This window comes from Aulostomus chinensis, chromosome 22 (genome assembly GCF_037954235.1).
Source record: "Aulostomus chinensis isolate RoL2024-O1b breed Wild chromosome 22, RoL_Achi_v1.0, whole genome shotgun sequence".
In the NCBI taxonomy this organism is placed as follows: domain Eukaryota; kingdom Metazoa; phylum Chordata; class Actinopteri; order Syngnathiformes; family Aulostomidae; genus Aulostomus; species Aulostomus chinensis.
Window position 1 is genome coordinate 15916618 of NC_141341.1, and position 16325 is coordinate 15932942.

The 16325-nt window shown below is 42.2% G+C and overlaps 1 long non-coding RNA gene across 1 annotated transcript; it reads left to right on the forward strand.

The window, feature by feature from the left end:
- The first annotated feature begins 9610 nt into the window (after nucleotides 1-9610).
- Nucleotides 9611-12021, forward strand: LOC147240972 (uncharacterized). The gene is made up of 3 exons (XR_015111206.1): nucleotides 9611-10062; nucleotides 10149-10277; nucleotides 10371-12021. It is a non-coding gene; the product is annotated as an uncharacterized LOC147240972 (long non-coding RNA).
- The last annotated feature ends 4304 nt before the right edge of the window (nucleotides 12022-16325 follow it).

A 16325-nucleotide genomic window follows, 5' to 3' on the forward strand; every position in this document is an offset into this window, starting at 1 on the left:
GGGGGTCCGAGCGTACATAGAGTGACATCAGACACTTCTGGCTTCTCTGTATTATCACCTATATTTTCAGGGTTTGGTCTGAAATTGATACGGGAGCGCTGTTCAGTGATCCATCTTTCGCTGCCAACCTTGGTGGCCACAGTGACAAATTTAGACATAGTGTTCTTTTCCACCAATTTAGATCAGACCAATGGGCCATGAAAAACTTGTCTGTGTCCCTGGGAACAAGTGGGATTCTCACAGCTGAAGAAATTAATTCTTATGTCAAAAAAAGTATTTCAAAACTTTGCTCCACCATATAATTCCAGTTTATCACAATGACCAAACATTTAGAAATACACGTGAACAAGCAATGACGGGATCAGTAATGTATTTTTGTATTCTAAAGTGTCATTTGGCACAACAAGTAAATAAAGAAGAGATAATATGATTATTAAAATACAGTAGAAGTTGGTTTTCCACTAAACTTACTGTGTTAAAACCTATTAAAAATATGACTAAACTGACTTAAAATCTACGGACAAAAAAAAACTTCCTGTTTCGCAGCCAAACCTCTTACACTTGTTGGAACATGATTGGATCTTACGCAGACGTTTTTAGACTGACGTACTCAAATCAATTGAACATGAGCGAAGAAGACCTACACCATCCCAATAAAAGTTTGTTCAAATGATGTTGTGGAATATCAAGCTTAAGCTATTTCATTTGGACCACATGATGGTTGTTCCGCTGCCGCTGTTATTTTCCAGTCTTTTAACATAATAGGAACTGATTCCATATCTCTGTTTTCACTGAGCGAATCCTAATTCCAGCTGCACACAGAGCTGCTGTCTGTCTGACAGCACCATTATAATCCCTTTCTAGAAAAATTACGAATGTTAAAATATGTGGGCGGCACGGCTTGGACGTCGAGCGGCCGTCTGGCAACCGAAGGGTCGCTGGTTCGATCCTCACTTCCCCATGTGTCCATGTGCAAGTGTCCTTGAGCGACACACTGAACACCTAATTGCTCCTGATGAGTAGGGTGGCAACTTGCATGGCAGCTTCCACCGTCAGTGTGTGAGTGTGTGTGAATGGGTGAAGCAGATGACACTGTAAAGCGCTTTGAGTGCCGTGAAAGTAGAAAGGCGCAATATAAAAATGAGTCCATTTACAATTTGGAAATTGTAGTTCTGTTGCTATAATACCGACCAGGCCAGGTTGTGTAATAGCGGCACTTCAGTTTTAACTGCGTGAATGTAAGTTAAGCGATGATCCTGTTATCATATGATGTATTTCATACTTAGATATACTGGTTCACTGCTGCTGATTCGAAGAACGGTGATTGTAGTTTTTATACTGTATTTTGTATTTGGTATTGCATATTATTTAGTATGTCATGGATACTTCGGTTGATTGTATAAGAACTACAGTACATATGGATATAAGCATTCTGGAGATAAAGTCTACTGTTTATGGGACCTTTTTTCTAGGTCCTTACACAGACTTTCCCCATATTAAAAGACGAATGATAATCAAATATTTTTACACCGAAGTCAGTTAAAAAGACCACTTTGTCTCATATAGCGATGCCAAAGACTGCCTCTTGATAAGATAGCGAGTGAGAAAACGTTGCTTTTTGACATCATGCGACAATACGGTCACATTTGATGTCATTTAAAAATACAGCCGACCTAAAACTGCTTGGACTGGGTGTTCTTCCTTCCGCCGTCCTCTGCCTGTTGATATCAAGCTATAGTTGATCGTTTTTCCCTATTTCTCTAGAGTCCATCGAGACATTCTTGCCATAAACATGGAAATGTACTTGAGCTACTGAGCAAAGATCATAAATAACTCCAACCTACATATATAATACAGCGCATAGCTAGGAGGCAAAGTGACTTTGATGAAGAAAAACAAGCCTAGAATACATAGTGAAGGCGTCAGGGGCTGATATGAAACCATTAACTGACATAAAAATAACAACATGTTAACAGAAATTATTTTTCCTGTTTGGGTGCACAGGCTTCAGTTTCAGAGCACATTTATTTCTCTAAGTACTCCATAAGAGGGAGTTAAGGGGTATAAGAAAACATTTTGCATTATTCAAGGGGAGAATAAGACATCCAGTCTGTGCTACTCAGATGGACCATAATAAATGGACAGATTTTGTCCTTTTATGTGGGTGGATGTGAACAGATTTTAAGTCAAACAGGTAAGTCATCCTCTTTTTAAATTGGAGCAGGGTTTTTCTATGGCCAGAGAGCTCGAGCTTTGATTGAAGCTGCCTTTTTATCAGTTAAAAGAGACCAAACTCTGTCATTTTACAGTCGCTGGTAAGAGATGGTGATAGTGATTGGCAGAACAAAGAGCAGTTTTATCATCCGTGTCATGAGTGGAGTGGAGCCGGTGGAAAGAAGGCTGGGGTGTGTGTGTGTGTGTGCGTGTGTGTGTCTTGTCAAGAGGCAGCGTGGCACGTTTATTGATAGAAGTCGTTAATTGTGGAATGTTCATCTGCTACTCTTCAATGGCGATGTCAAGGTGCTGGATATTTGTAGGGATTACAACAAGCTGTTGTACGCTCAGAGCATCCCAAACACACAACACGAAACAGGTTTGGTGAGGCAACTGGGATATTACCAGCTACCAGGAATTGTGTCCAGATTCTTGCAGAATGGGCTGGTGCATTATCACTCTGCAACATAAGGTGATGATGGGGCACGACTGGGACAAGTATCTCTCTGTATTCCAAAATGCCAGAAATTTTAAAAATGCCCAGGTGAGATGGTTTCTGACAGTTTATCTTTGTGCAAAACAACTTTTGCATCAGCTCAGTCTCAGATGATCTCAAGCCTTGAGACGGATGATCTTGTGCAGTAAAACATGTTAGAGGGGGCTTTTATCGTGACCAGTCCCAGATTCACCTGCACAATAATCCTGCACAGTCACGCCCCACCTGTCAGGTGGAGGGATTTTCTTGGCAAAGAAGAAGAAGAAACCTTTTACAGGCATATAAAAAGTCTTAGATTATTTTTTTCTTGAACATGTGATGAATGGGGCAAAACAGAATATCAATTATATTTTTGTTCATTGTATTTAGACTTATACATATATATATATATATATATATATATATATATACATATATATATGTATATATATATATATATGTGTGTATATACTTGAAAGTGAACAGGGCCAGAAATCAGACAAACTCCAAGCCTTCACAACTTTATAATGCGATTAAAGGTGTAGGTGGGCCGCTGAAGTTTGCAAAGTGGGCTTCTGCATTCTGAAATTTGGCAATTACTGATCTGGACCAGTACTTAGAAGATGAGGCAACAGGAACCTCAAATGAGTAAGCTTCCTGCAGCAGATTCAGTGGAGGCTGTGACATTGGGGAGTACCAATCAACATTCTTAGTGGAATAGCATGACGAGCTTCTTGAACATAGCTGTACATTTGAACCTGCAGAGTAAACAAGCCAAGTATGAGTTTGTCATCATCAAGAGAAATTGGGATGTAAGTGTAATCAGTCCAAAGACATTACCTGTTTGTTTTCATCACTTTTTTTTTGGCACTAAAACAGTTAAAAATGTTTTGTTTTTGTTTTTTTTTACCTTTTAATGCGACAGCAACGAAGGCATGAATGGAACAAAAAGATACTGATAAGCACAACATATTTATTCAGTGTCCTCTTTGAAGGTTAGAGTATCTCAGAGATGCAAAAGTATGCAAATTATTTGAGATAAAAGATTTTAGTGGTAAGTTCAGGGTCCATCTGCAACCTCCGATTTTTCCTTCTTCACAGCATGTCAGCACATAATTACTGCATTTAACAATTGAGAGTTGGAAGTATTCGAAAAGATTCAAGTTTATCTGGCCAGAAAACTTGTTTTTATGAGGATAAAACAGCTTGCCCTCGGGCAGGGTTAAATACTTCAAATAGGGGTTGCTCAATGTTGTCTTGAAGAAAATGAAGACAAAGTATTAAAAGAAAAATCTGCAGAGAGAGAGACAGAAGACTTAAGTCACCCGTGGATTTATGTAGTGGGTGATAGCACCCGGGGTAAACCATGCTCTATTTGCTTTAGTGGCCATAAAAAAAGTGTTCACTCATTTGGATGTAGACCCCCCCTTGGACAACAATCGACCCCTCCCCCCCCCCCCACCCCCCCCCCAAAAAAAGTAAAATGTAAAAGTGAAGATTTATACGATGAGATGTCAATTCATCAAAAAATATATAATGTAACATAAGTGACTGCAAAAATATTGACCTCCTTCGCCGTTCTATGTATACCTCTTTGTGGCTATTAATGAGTAATTCTGATTTGAGTTATTAATTGAACGATGAATCATTACAAATTGATAGATACTGTATTTAATGATAAATATTTAATGTAACTGGTGCTTTATTGACCTTTATTAACCAATTCAGTGAGTTGTTATTTTTCTGTTTTCGGGATTAACGTACATTAAATCCTACAAAATTAAGAACTATTTCTAATAATTATTCATTATTTGTTGAGACAAATAATGGGGAGGGTGGAGACTGGAACTGGGTCTACCACAGGAAAGAGGCGCAGCCCAGTGATGGACTGGAGACCTGTCCAGGGTGACCCCGCCTCTCGCCCAGTGACGACTGGAACGGCCCCCCCGTCGACCCTCAACAGTTTTAGCTGTTTGGTCGATGGGTGAATGGATGGATAAGTTCTGATTTTTGTCGTCCTGATGGCCGTAAACCAAAAACAGCAGGACTCGCAACGGGACAAGTGAGGTAAAGGGGGCCAACCATGTCCCGTTGTAAAAACCGAGCAAAGACTCGTTCACTTGCTGTCAACTTCCAATCAATAGGATGACCTACAACACACGAGTGGCGCTTGGCTACCACCACTGATGCCTTCATTTTGGAGAAAAAGTAAATCTTCCTCCACTATAGATTTTCTACTTGTCCTTAGGCTGGTCAATTACATCAATAACTCCTAACAACAACACCAACAGACGAAAATAGGATGAACGAGATCCAGCGTGAGTTCAGCCCCCTCTCTCCTCTTGTCATTCTGCCAGGCAGGTTGTAGTTTTTTTATTCTTCTTTTTTCCCTTTCACAGCCTTCCTGCAATTTTGTAGCCGTCAGAGGCTGGCAGCATGGCAGTTTTACTGCCCTCCCTCACTGCGCATCACGACAAGATGGAATCACTGCCTAAAGGTTGGCAGCCAGTGAGACATGGCCTGTATGCTAATGAGAACAAAGGGGGGCACTCTATCCAGGCATAGCTGGTGCCAAGCCTACATGGCGGTGTGAGTTACAGAAGCAGCGGTTTGCTGAGAGCAGTGGGAGGTCTCCATGTAATCACTTCACTTTGTATTCAGCAGACAGCTAAGTCACAAAAAAATAACTTTTTGGTGTTCAGAGTTGATGCCTCTGAAGGGACTGGGAAAGGGGGTGTGGCAGTGTTGGAGGTTAGAGATGGTGTGTGTCAAAACATGCACGGTAATGAGTGTGTATGCACGGCACCCATCACTCAAAGGGAACAGTGCTGCTGCAAAAATGACATTCCTATTTTTATTGAAACGCCTGCTGTGAGAGGCTGATATATATGTATTCTTTGAAATACCTAGAGGTTATGCTAAAAAAAACAGATTAATAAACTCTCATCTAAAATCAGGTACCACGCAAATAACAATCAAGGGGCTTCCCATCCGCGCATCATTAGCCTCCCTCCTAGACTATCCTTCTATCCTTGCTTTTGGAAATTTAAAGGAAACTCTCAAAGCAGCTCACTTTTCATTCATCCTCAATAACATCCCATTTGTGGCACTTTCCAGATGATTTGTAATTGTTAAGCCTGCAAAGTCCACGGGTGTGGGGTGTAGCTCGGAGCTTTGTTGAAGCAATTTAGGCAGACAAAAGACCCAAAACGTGAATAGGATGAGCAGTGGGGATGAATTTTGCTGCAAGTCAGCGTGGGAGAGCAGAAGTAGGTTCTAACATGCTAAACAGAGGGTTTGCTCTGCCAGTGGGGTGCAGAGGAATTCCAGAGGTTGAGTCTTGTGATCTTTTTCAGGGGTTTCTTTCATAGTTTTCGTTTTGATGCCTCACTACGGGCGGCCATCGTGACATCTGCATCACATGCCATTCAGAACGAGCACGCCTCCTCTCGCCCTCCCCCGCGGCAAGAAGGGGCGGTCTGATGGTAAATCTCACTCATGCTACTGAGAGGAATAGGGTTTAAGGATATTTGATGATGCAAGTCATGGAACGATACCAAAAGTGCCCACTCAAAACAATGAAGCTTGTTATTCCAGCCACATTTGTTTCTGCCTGCCAAGCAGTGAAATGGCAGCTAGCTATCGATCAGGCTGCGTCTGTCAGTGTGCATCCTAGCTGACACCATAAACCGGACTGGTAGGGGCCTGGTGTAATGAAGCATGTTTGCCATAGGTCTGAGTGATGGCTGTACTTAAAAAATTCTAGATATTGGCACGGAACCTTTCCAGCGAATGCAAGGGCGGGCGTTGTGACACACAACCGACTGTCGGATCATTGTGGTGTAAATGCATGTGAAGATGAAAGAACAAACGCTTCCCTTTTCAATCTATTTTCCAATCTGACATTGATGGGCTATTGGAGGGTACAAGGATGGTCAACATGAATTTCTATCATGGCGTTTATTTGGGTAATGAACTGAACTGCCTGAGCCATGTCTATACTACTAAGTACCAATTCTTGTTGAATCAGTGTGGACCGAAATTCAATACCAGAGAGCGCATTCAGGTAAAAGAGTAAAGGATGTATGAGAAAAAGGGAGAGACTATGTGAAGCAACTGTTGCAACATGTTCCAGCCTGGCATACATTTGAGGCAACGTAAAACTGAAAGCATTCTCAGCAAAAATCGATGCCAACAGCAATCCCTGCAACATTTGTAATGCAAAAATGTAAAGTTGGCTATTGCAGCAGATCTGCTTTGAAAAATAAACACCCAAAATCCAACCTTAAAACCTCAAACTGAAGTCCCCCGCAACATCCGCAAATTTGGGGATTTTTTTCTCCTACTACTGAAATTACATTTGTATGGAGAAAGTACCAAATGAGTGCCGTTGGTACTGTTTCCGGTGCAGCTATCCGTTCAAATGTGAATGGCACTCAACCCTATCACAGACAGAGTGTGAGACCTCAGAGATCTGGAGGGAAGAACCTTGATGGGGAGCTGACTTCCCTTCACATTGACAGGCATAACTAACAGCATACACCCTGTGACTGGTTCATTGTGATGATTGCATGCCAAGCGTGTCACACTGCACCATGGGCCAGACCCAGACGGTATCAAAGAGAACACACAACCTGAGAGCTCACAGAAAGATTGATAATAATATCTGAGCTGAGCCGAATCATTATTTCCGTAGCTGCCTTTACTTTTTATCTCCCCGCTGCTCCATCATCGAGCACAGGACTTCTGGCCGGTGACTGACTCTTTGGCCTTCCTGCGATTCATTTTGTGGCGTCCAACCAGCAATAATAGAAACAGGACTGAATATTATCACTCAATCTGTAGTTTTGTACTCAATTAGTCACATCCAAGTGAAAACAGCATGTGAATTGAAGGTGCTCTTGCATGTCTGAGGTGATAAAATGAAACACGGGAGAGTAGATGTGCAAATGGTTGCAGGCAGACATGCATGTGACACACAGAGGAATTATGTGGATGGTTGGCGACAGCAAGGAAATGGAGACAGATCTCCATGCCAAATGACTGATTGCTATCCCCTGGCTCAGTTGAACATGACCCTTCATTTATATGATAAACAGCCGAATTGTAATCAAAAGCACTTGTGGTTCACCTCCCTTCCATCCCCTCTCATTTAGCTGTGCAGTTGCATCTGTCACCCCTATATCCTTGCTTCCACTTTTTGCTTCCAAGACTGTCTCAGGTTGCATATCACCACACAGGAGTGGACTGGCTGTCTGGACCCCCCCCCAAAAAAAGAAGCAAAAAATATTTGTCGGATGGGGTTTGATTACATGTATTGTAAAGAATAGTCCCCTCTCCACCACCTGTCTTGGCCTGCTGTGCTCCACGTGTCATCACCTGCAAGCCAAAATGAACGATGAGTGATTGGAAGTCAGTGGAGAGAGAGAGGTAGAGAGAGAGAGACGGAAAAGTGTAAAACACAAAGTTTCAGCTACAAAGCTCCGGGAATAGAAATCAAAATATTTAGAATCAGGTGCAGCCAAATGTTTGAAAACTCCAGACCATGTGTGCGCCATAGATTTTGGGATCCGTGAAAAGACGTCACTCGGGGGCCGCCGTCACCCATCAGGCCACGCCAAATGTCTAATTGCCGAGATGACGCCTGAAGAACCCAGCTGCCCCACTCGGAGCTCTAAATGACTATCAGTGTAGATGTGCAACTCCTGAAGCCTGATAATTAGAGTCAGATATTTGCTGCAACAGTCTACGCACCACTACAACTTAATTATCTAAGCTATTAAGATTACAGCAGAGGCTCTCTGGGTGTTTGCTTTAATTTGCCCAAAAAAGAAGTTCTGAAAACATCGCTAGCTTTATGAATGCATTAAAACAAAAATGTTCTATAAGATAACAGAGCAGTGACTCGATTATTAAAAAAATGGCTATATGGGTAATAATCTCTTAAATAGTCCTATTTGTCCGTAGAATCATAGTCACGATCAATAATCTAATTCAGAGCTGCCCTGATGTGATCCGGTCACAAGTGGTAAACTCTGCTGTGTGTGTTCACACTTGGCTCCAACACGCGTCTCCTGGGATCAGATGTCGGCCCCCCGCGAGGTATGTAAATACACACTTACAATAATTCCATCTGCAATGTTTTTGATGGCCGTATTTCCCGGTGACAGTGACTATTTATTACAAGTGGCACAGGCGAGCGGGAATGAAACACGTTTGTTGCAGTAGATTGTACAGATCAACACATCCACTAAATTTGTCTTTGACACTTTTAATACTAAAGGAATAACTGTCTGATTTTGGATTTTGATATCTGATGATTGAGCGCAGGGAGAGAGAGAGGGAGACCTCAGCTGCTGGGCGAGAGTCACCAGCTCTTTTACAGCGGGGTGAGCGGCACAGCCAGCAATTCAAGTTACAGTTTAAACTTTTATTTTGTAATTGGTAGGAAGTGAATTTGGAGACATTATTATTATTATCATAGTTGTTTTTGTGGTTATTATTTGCATAGAATAGATTTGCTCAGCAGTTGGAAATATTTCCTGACCCCCCCCCCCCACACACACACACACACACACAAACACACACCTTTATTGAGCCATTAGGACATTGACAAAAACATAACTAAGGAAGCGTCCTAGTGTTGAGGGTATAAGTATAGCGGGATTGACCCTACAGGAGGGGTCAGCTATCCTGGAGGTCCTGAGATGGATGGTAGATGGTAGAGTGCAGCTAATCCCCCTCCATCCTCCCCCTTGTCCTTGAGAGAGGCCACAGTGCACCAGATGATGAAGACAATCATCATGATCTCTGGCAAGTTGAACTTCTTCAGCAGGAGGAGCTCCATATGGTTTACTGAACAGTTGATATTGACTTATTAAACCAGATCTTAGCTCCCTCGGAGCCTCATTGACTGTCACATTCAACTCAGCTCTCCTCCGTCTGTTCTGCTATTTAAATGTCATTCAGTCATATTCAGTATTCTACATCTTCCAGTTTATTGCTGTGCTTTCTAAGTAATTTCATTTTTGATCAGTCTGAAGGTGAATGTGGAGGGAGGGTTCACACGGACGTACAAAGTCAGACGTCTGATGTCAGTGATGATGACAGCCTGTCAGAGCCAACGCATTCTCACCCTCCGTGAACATGAAACTCAGCCTCCGCTTGAAACATGAGAGGACTCCCTATGAGGCACTGGTGAAGTTGGGAGAGGGACAGAAAAACTGGCAAAGAAGTTTTCGTTGGAATTATGGTGAAATGGATTTGAGCATCTCTCAAATGTGTTCCTAGGTTAGCCTTTTGTGATGGAGTAGGATGGAGGATCAAATCTGTTCCAGGCCCTAACGACGCGTAAGCACTTCCCAGAAGACCAGGTACTCATTCCTAGCACACAGTCGTCATGCTAGAAATTACGCTTAGACTGATTTCACACCACCAACATTTGTCACTCTCTTCCCAGGTCCAGAGGTTGGCCTGTCAGCTGGTCTCAGCTCCTTGTTATTTGCGCTCATGTTGTATCGCTCATGACATTAAAACTGAAAATGCCGTTTTTGGGGGAAGATGGTGTGGTGAAGCTGTACCACTTTGGGTGAGTAGATGGAGATTTCCAAAGGAAAACATGGTTTTGGGAATCATTATTTACAGATATAATTCTAGCTGATCCAATTCTCTCTTCCGTTAGCCGAGGTCGTGAGTGACTTGACCGCTGAAGGGAACACCAGGGTTCCTGTCTCATGAGGTGGGGGTGGTGGTGGGGGTGGCAGTTTGATTACACGGCAGATCTCTGGGCTCTCAGCTGTACCCTTTACGACCTCAAAACAGGGAAGCCTCCATTTCTCTCCAAATCCTGGCCCGACCTGATACAGCCTGTCATGAAAGGCTCATCTGCCAGGTACACAACAGTTACATTCTCATGTCAACATGTCTATAATGAGATCGCTAGCTAACTGTGTTTGCATGCTATAAAACAAGTTGTCTAGGCAGGGAAATATGCTTATTGTGACATTAAGACATTTGTCTGAAATTATAACTAACAAAAATATATTGCTGTTCATCATAACCATGTGCTGCTATCTCCCTTACAAATTTCCTCCAAGGCCTGATGATAAAAGACCCTAAAAAGAGCTTGACATGGTCGCTGTTCCTGGTCCATCCTTTTCTTGCTTATGACTTTAATGTACTCTCAGTATTCACAGCCAGAGAACCTGGTTCAAGAATACTGAACAACAAAGGGAGAAAGATGGATAAATCTGCTAGTGTAGAGGTCAAACCGAGACAGGACGAGAGATGACGAGCTCTTAGCTCTGACCTTGAGGGCAGACATGGAAATGCTCTGTCTCAAAATGGCTAAGAGATTGCGGGGCTGAAGATGACAAGAAAGGCCTGCCTGGAACAATTAGCCACTGAGTTCCAGGTGGACGGTTAGAAAAACCCTCTCCTGAACCAAGAGCTAGAACAGGTCAAACAGTCCCCTCAGCTCAGAAGCTCAGGAATAGATGCAGAACTGCTCTTGAGAAGGTGAAGATCCTCCAGGAGCAGATTAATGCAGAGGTGAGGATTCATGAAGTTGAAGTGAGGGACAAGGAGCTGGACACTGATAGGCCACAGCCTGTTGGATCAGCGAAAGAAATTCCCATCCGCTGGACAGGGGACTGAAATGAGAACATTCCTCTAAAAAGGAGCCTGCAACTGTCTGGGGTTAAAGGAACTGTTGGTTGGTCCATTTTTCTTCAAGTGAAAGTGAAATTTTAGTGGGACGCTTTCAGCAACGCTACCATCTACTCCTTTCTTCTTTTAAATACCCCAATCCACTTTCAACTGACCCCATGATGTCTTCCTGTGACGGCCCTGCTTAGGCTGCTATGGGTTTCCCTCTGCAACTGTGTGTGTTTTTCCGGGGTGATCAGCTGATCCAATCAACCTGATTGGGAGCACCTGGGCCCGGTGCTCCATATGGCTAAACGTGCCAGTTGCTGCCTGCCAGCTCTCTCTTCCTCCTCGTCAGTGCCAACACCTTGGGTTCAAGGCACGCACATGTACATGACTGATTCCATTGACTTACACACCTCACACCTGCATTCCTTTGGTTTATTTTGCTTTATTTAAATAAATCTATTTTTTTCTATTGGCTTTACACTGTGTCTCTCCCACTTTGTCATCTCCTTCGGGCCGGGTTATGACATCCAGGTCAAGGAATGTCCGATAGAGAGAAGACAGAAGTGGCTATTTGAATACAGCCCTTGAGCTCCCAAATCAACAGGCCTAGCTGACCCAGCCTGAAGGTGGACTGGTCTGTCAGAACAAGTGTTCTGTTCTGTTCATACTAATATCTGTATGACAATAAAAATATGAATTGAAAATCCTGTTTATTTGACGAGTCATGTATTACGTATAAGGAGTGAACTGGCCATCTGGCACGCCATCAGATGGCCAGTGGGGAATTTTCTTTATTAAGTCAGAGAGGAGGTTTCTAGCCCCAGCAGCCCTCTGAGCCCAGCAACGACTACACAAGTGCAAGTGTTGAACTTGTAAATGATAAATCCTTTTAACGCAACATTTTATCAAGTCAAAGACTTAAACAGTTTGAAAACATCATGTTTAAAGTCAGAAATAGAATATGACCTTTACTGAAAGTTGAGAGGTTGTTTTGTTTACATCAAGATCAAATCATAAGGATCAGTGACAGAAACGTACAAAAGAAAAAAAATAATGTGACATGATGAAGTACTTGAAAAATATGAATGTTAGATGACAGTAATTGTTTCAGTTCTTCAGACTTTAACTTGTGAAAAGAGGAAGTTAAACACAGGAGAGTTGGCTACAAAGGGCTCCAAACTAACTTTTTACAAGAATCACTGCAGCCCCCTGCGGACGAAATGAAGTGGTGATCAAATTCAATAATGTATCAGCCTCTGCATATTTTGTGCTTCAAGCTGCTGTTGTGTTCCACGAGTGTGTCATAGCTTAACTGTTCAGTGGTGACCGCATTGGCAAACTCGGTTTTCCCACAGGTTTTGGACCACATCTGAACGAGAAGCTGGAGTTCATAATGTTATATTTTATTTTTCTACAGTATCCAAGCCACGTAAATCCCTGAGGCTGCTTCTGGCAGAAACATTGTTTTCTCACCTTTTTGGCACAATATCGTCTTCTGAATCTGACTTTTTGGATTTTTCTTTCTCGATTTTGGCAGTTTGTTTGCAATTTCAGGACCACGGTTTTGCTGACAAACAAATGGGTGGACCCAAACATATTGGGTACCTTGTTCTTTAAAAAAATATTTATTTTGATTCATTAATTCTTAAATATAATTTTTTTTTAAATCAGGGGAATTATTGGATGTGACACTGTCAAAACAGCCAATCAATGCTGATATTTTCCCAGCATCCTGAAGGCAAGAATGTCCTGATGTTTGGTTGTTGAGTCAGACAGGGCAGTTGAGTCAGTGCTGTGTATGAATACTGAGTTCCAACAAGATTTTATACACCACGGGATTTTATGTTATGAATACAGACACAACGTTGTTCAGTTTTACAAGGTTTCTAGGGCTTCCACAACTGATACAGAGCAGAAATTATTATATGTGACGATAATGACGAAAGAAATAACAAGCCCCACCCCTTCCCGATGCTAACGTTACTAGCGAATGCTAACATCTAAACTCTGGCTGTGTGTAACTTAACAGACCAGCAGATGATTTCCTTCAGCTGGACTCAACATTTTTAGGGTCCCAGCCTGTCTGGGACATTCACAACTGATGGACTGCAGTAAAAATATTTTTGTCGATTGTAGTTAATAACATAATATGCCAAGTCCCCCCTTCACTGTTCGAAATAACCATGATGGCTTGTTTTGTTTTACAAGACTATGAAAGGGACTTGAAAAAGGGGGAGGGACTCCTTCCCTCCTTGTATTTCAATATTTCCAAAAAAAGGTGGCAGGTGATACAAGTGCGAACTCAGTCAAACTTTCTCGCTCAAAGAGTTTTCTCTAATAGTGGTCGCAGTCTGAAGCCTCGCTGTTTGAAGCCCTGCTGTCTGTATCTAAAATATGTGAAGTTATTTTTAAGAAAGTAGCATCAGGCAAGTATAATTTTTGTACTTTAGTCCTTTGTCGTAGTCAACTGGCTGTTTCAGTTTCCTTGAAGATATTTCACCACTCGGGGCTGTATGGTAGGCAGGTGGCAGGTCCTGGGCACCATCCTTAGGAAACTCAACGTCCATTCACACTTTGATCTCCCTGGCCCTGACACACATAGATACTGGTCAATGACCCATACTCGCTGGCCCAATGACTAGCATGTCATCTCAACAACTCTTGAAACCAGAACGTACTTGTGGCCTACAACTCTGTAGAACACTGATCCTCAACAGGCGCTCCCTGGGTATCTGGCCTGTCAGCCACCTGTTTGTGCCCCCCAACTGTTATTCTTTCACTGTGTGTTGTGGTTGGGTCAGCATGTCAAGGTATGGTGGCCACTGGGAAGTTTGGGAGGTTTCCCAAATGGTCGGTCCAGCCAGAGCATTTTATAATTTTTGGAACCCCAAACGCTGCATCTATATTACACCCTGCCGCCACGGCCACAGCACATGTAGACAGGTGCACCAATAATCCAAAAGTGACCGCATTTGCCCTTCACTCACATCCCCACCCCAGGGTGCAATACACTAGACTTGTCTCTGTGGCAACGACACACAGACAGCCTGTTACTGGGTCACTCAGTGACCACTTTAGTTTTCTGAGCAGTTTTTAAAATCTTAATCAGTTCATTAAACTGAAAGGGACCTTTGATTTGATTTTTTGGCGTCTATGTTAGTTTGGAATTGCTGAGATGCTTGTTTCACCATAGGACGGAAATGCATTTTTCCTTCTTCCTTGTGGTTCTTTGTGTTTATAATTAAAAAAGAAAAGTGTTCTTCACCCCCTCCTGACATATTTGTTTTGGATTCATGACAGGGGTCACGTTTTGTTCTTTTCAACTATATATTTTAATTCATGTCAAAATGGAAATGACATTTTATTTTAGTGAGTATTTTGGGTGTTTTGAATGAAGAGGGCATTTTGTTTTGAATATTACAGCATAGTCGTCTGTGGCCTGACTGACCTCAGTAAATTGACCTCGGCCTCCTTTAACCCTTGAAGATTTGTGTTTGCGTACCCCTGCTGTAGAAGGTCACACCCACACAATGATTTAAAAGCCTGCCACTCCACATCAGCGACTTGATGGAGGTCTTTGATAAGAGGCTAGATGTCTTCAAGGAAAGTGACACAATCCAAGTAACATCAACACAGTACTTAAGAGATACTGTGACCAGGATGACTGGAATCTCCACAGACATAAGTTGTCTTCTCGAGAGCAACATTCTCCATGGTAGTTTAGCACTGTGGGCTGTCCGTCATACATCTTTTTCACTCATGGCTTCAGAACACGAGTGAAAGCGGTGCTTGTGTAGGCTCAGCTGTTTGTGCCTCGGTGTGTGTGGGCTGGTGGGAGTGGGCCGGTCTCATCAAAAAGTCCAGGGCCACTTAAATTCCGAGTCGGTCGCTGTCGCCACATCATCTCTCCATGTTTATAGCAGTGGTCAGATAGAGAGGAGGGAGCCATATGAAAAAACTCCAACTCAAGACGCCTCATCTGTGTGCTTCCCTCTCGTTGACATGTGGCTTGGCCAGTGGGAATGACAAAATGTGTGTCATATCTGATATTTATATTAGTCTGTTGCTGACCCCTGCTCGTAACCTCACATACACAAACACAACATGACCCTGCTGCAGGTACATTATATTATCAAGCACAACATGTAAAACTAGACCACCGTGGAGGTGAAAATACTGATGACAAGACAGTTAACTCTGCCAACAAAGTAATGTTCTCGCTCAGGCAAACCAAGAACTTCTTTCCACTCTGCTTGACATCACTAGATGTTTTCAACAGTTTCATGATTCCTCCAAAAATAGCACAGTGACCTCTTTTTAAGTAATTCATGCATACTTTTACATTTCCTGACATATATGGTGGCGTACCACTTCACAATAAGTCTCCCCTTCGAATTAATTTGATAGATGGTTGTAAATGAGTTATTACTTGCATTATAAACACCTCATAAACCATTAATTAACAGATATAAATAATTTATGACCTAATTACTTATACATCAATCTGGGATTGCTGTTTGACAGGATGAAGGTAACCTATACTTCTGCATACGTATCCATCCAGGGAGCAAAATCTGATTATGCAGTAGTACGGAAAACTTTCATCTTGCTACATAGTGACCCCATTACGATGTGAGAGAATTTTGTTTTGTATGTCATTCACAACAGTTAATTAATAAAGATTGTGCAATGCAAGTAATAATGCACATACAACCACGTATTAATTCATTAATACATTAATTGATTGATTCATTCATTGTGATCATCATTTTTTTGTCACCTTGTGTAGGTCAGTGTTTGATATTTGGCATTTTTTTGGTGGCTTTAAAAAAAAAAAAAAAAAAAAAAAAGTCATGAAGTTTGTCCCAGTCTAGACTTTCCAGTGAGCGCAGCTAATGAATCATGACAACGCACAGAAACCACAAAGGAAAAAAAAAAAAAAAAAAGAAGCAAGGAGGCAAAAGTTAGTTCATAAAGTTTG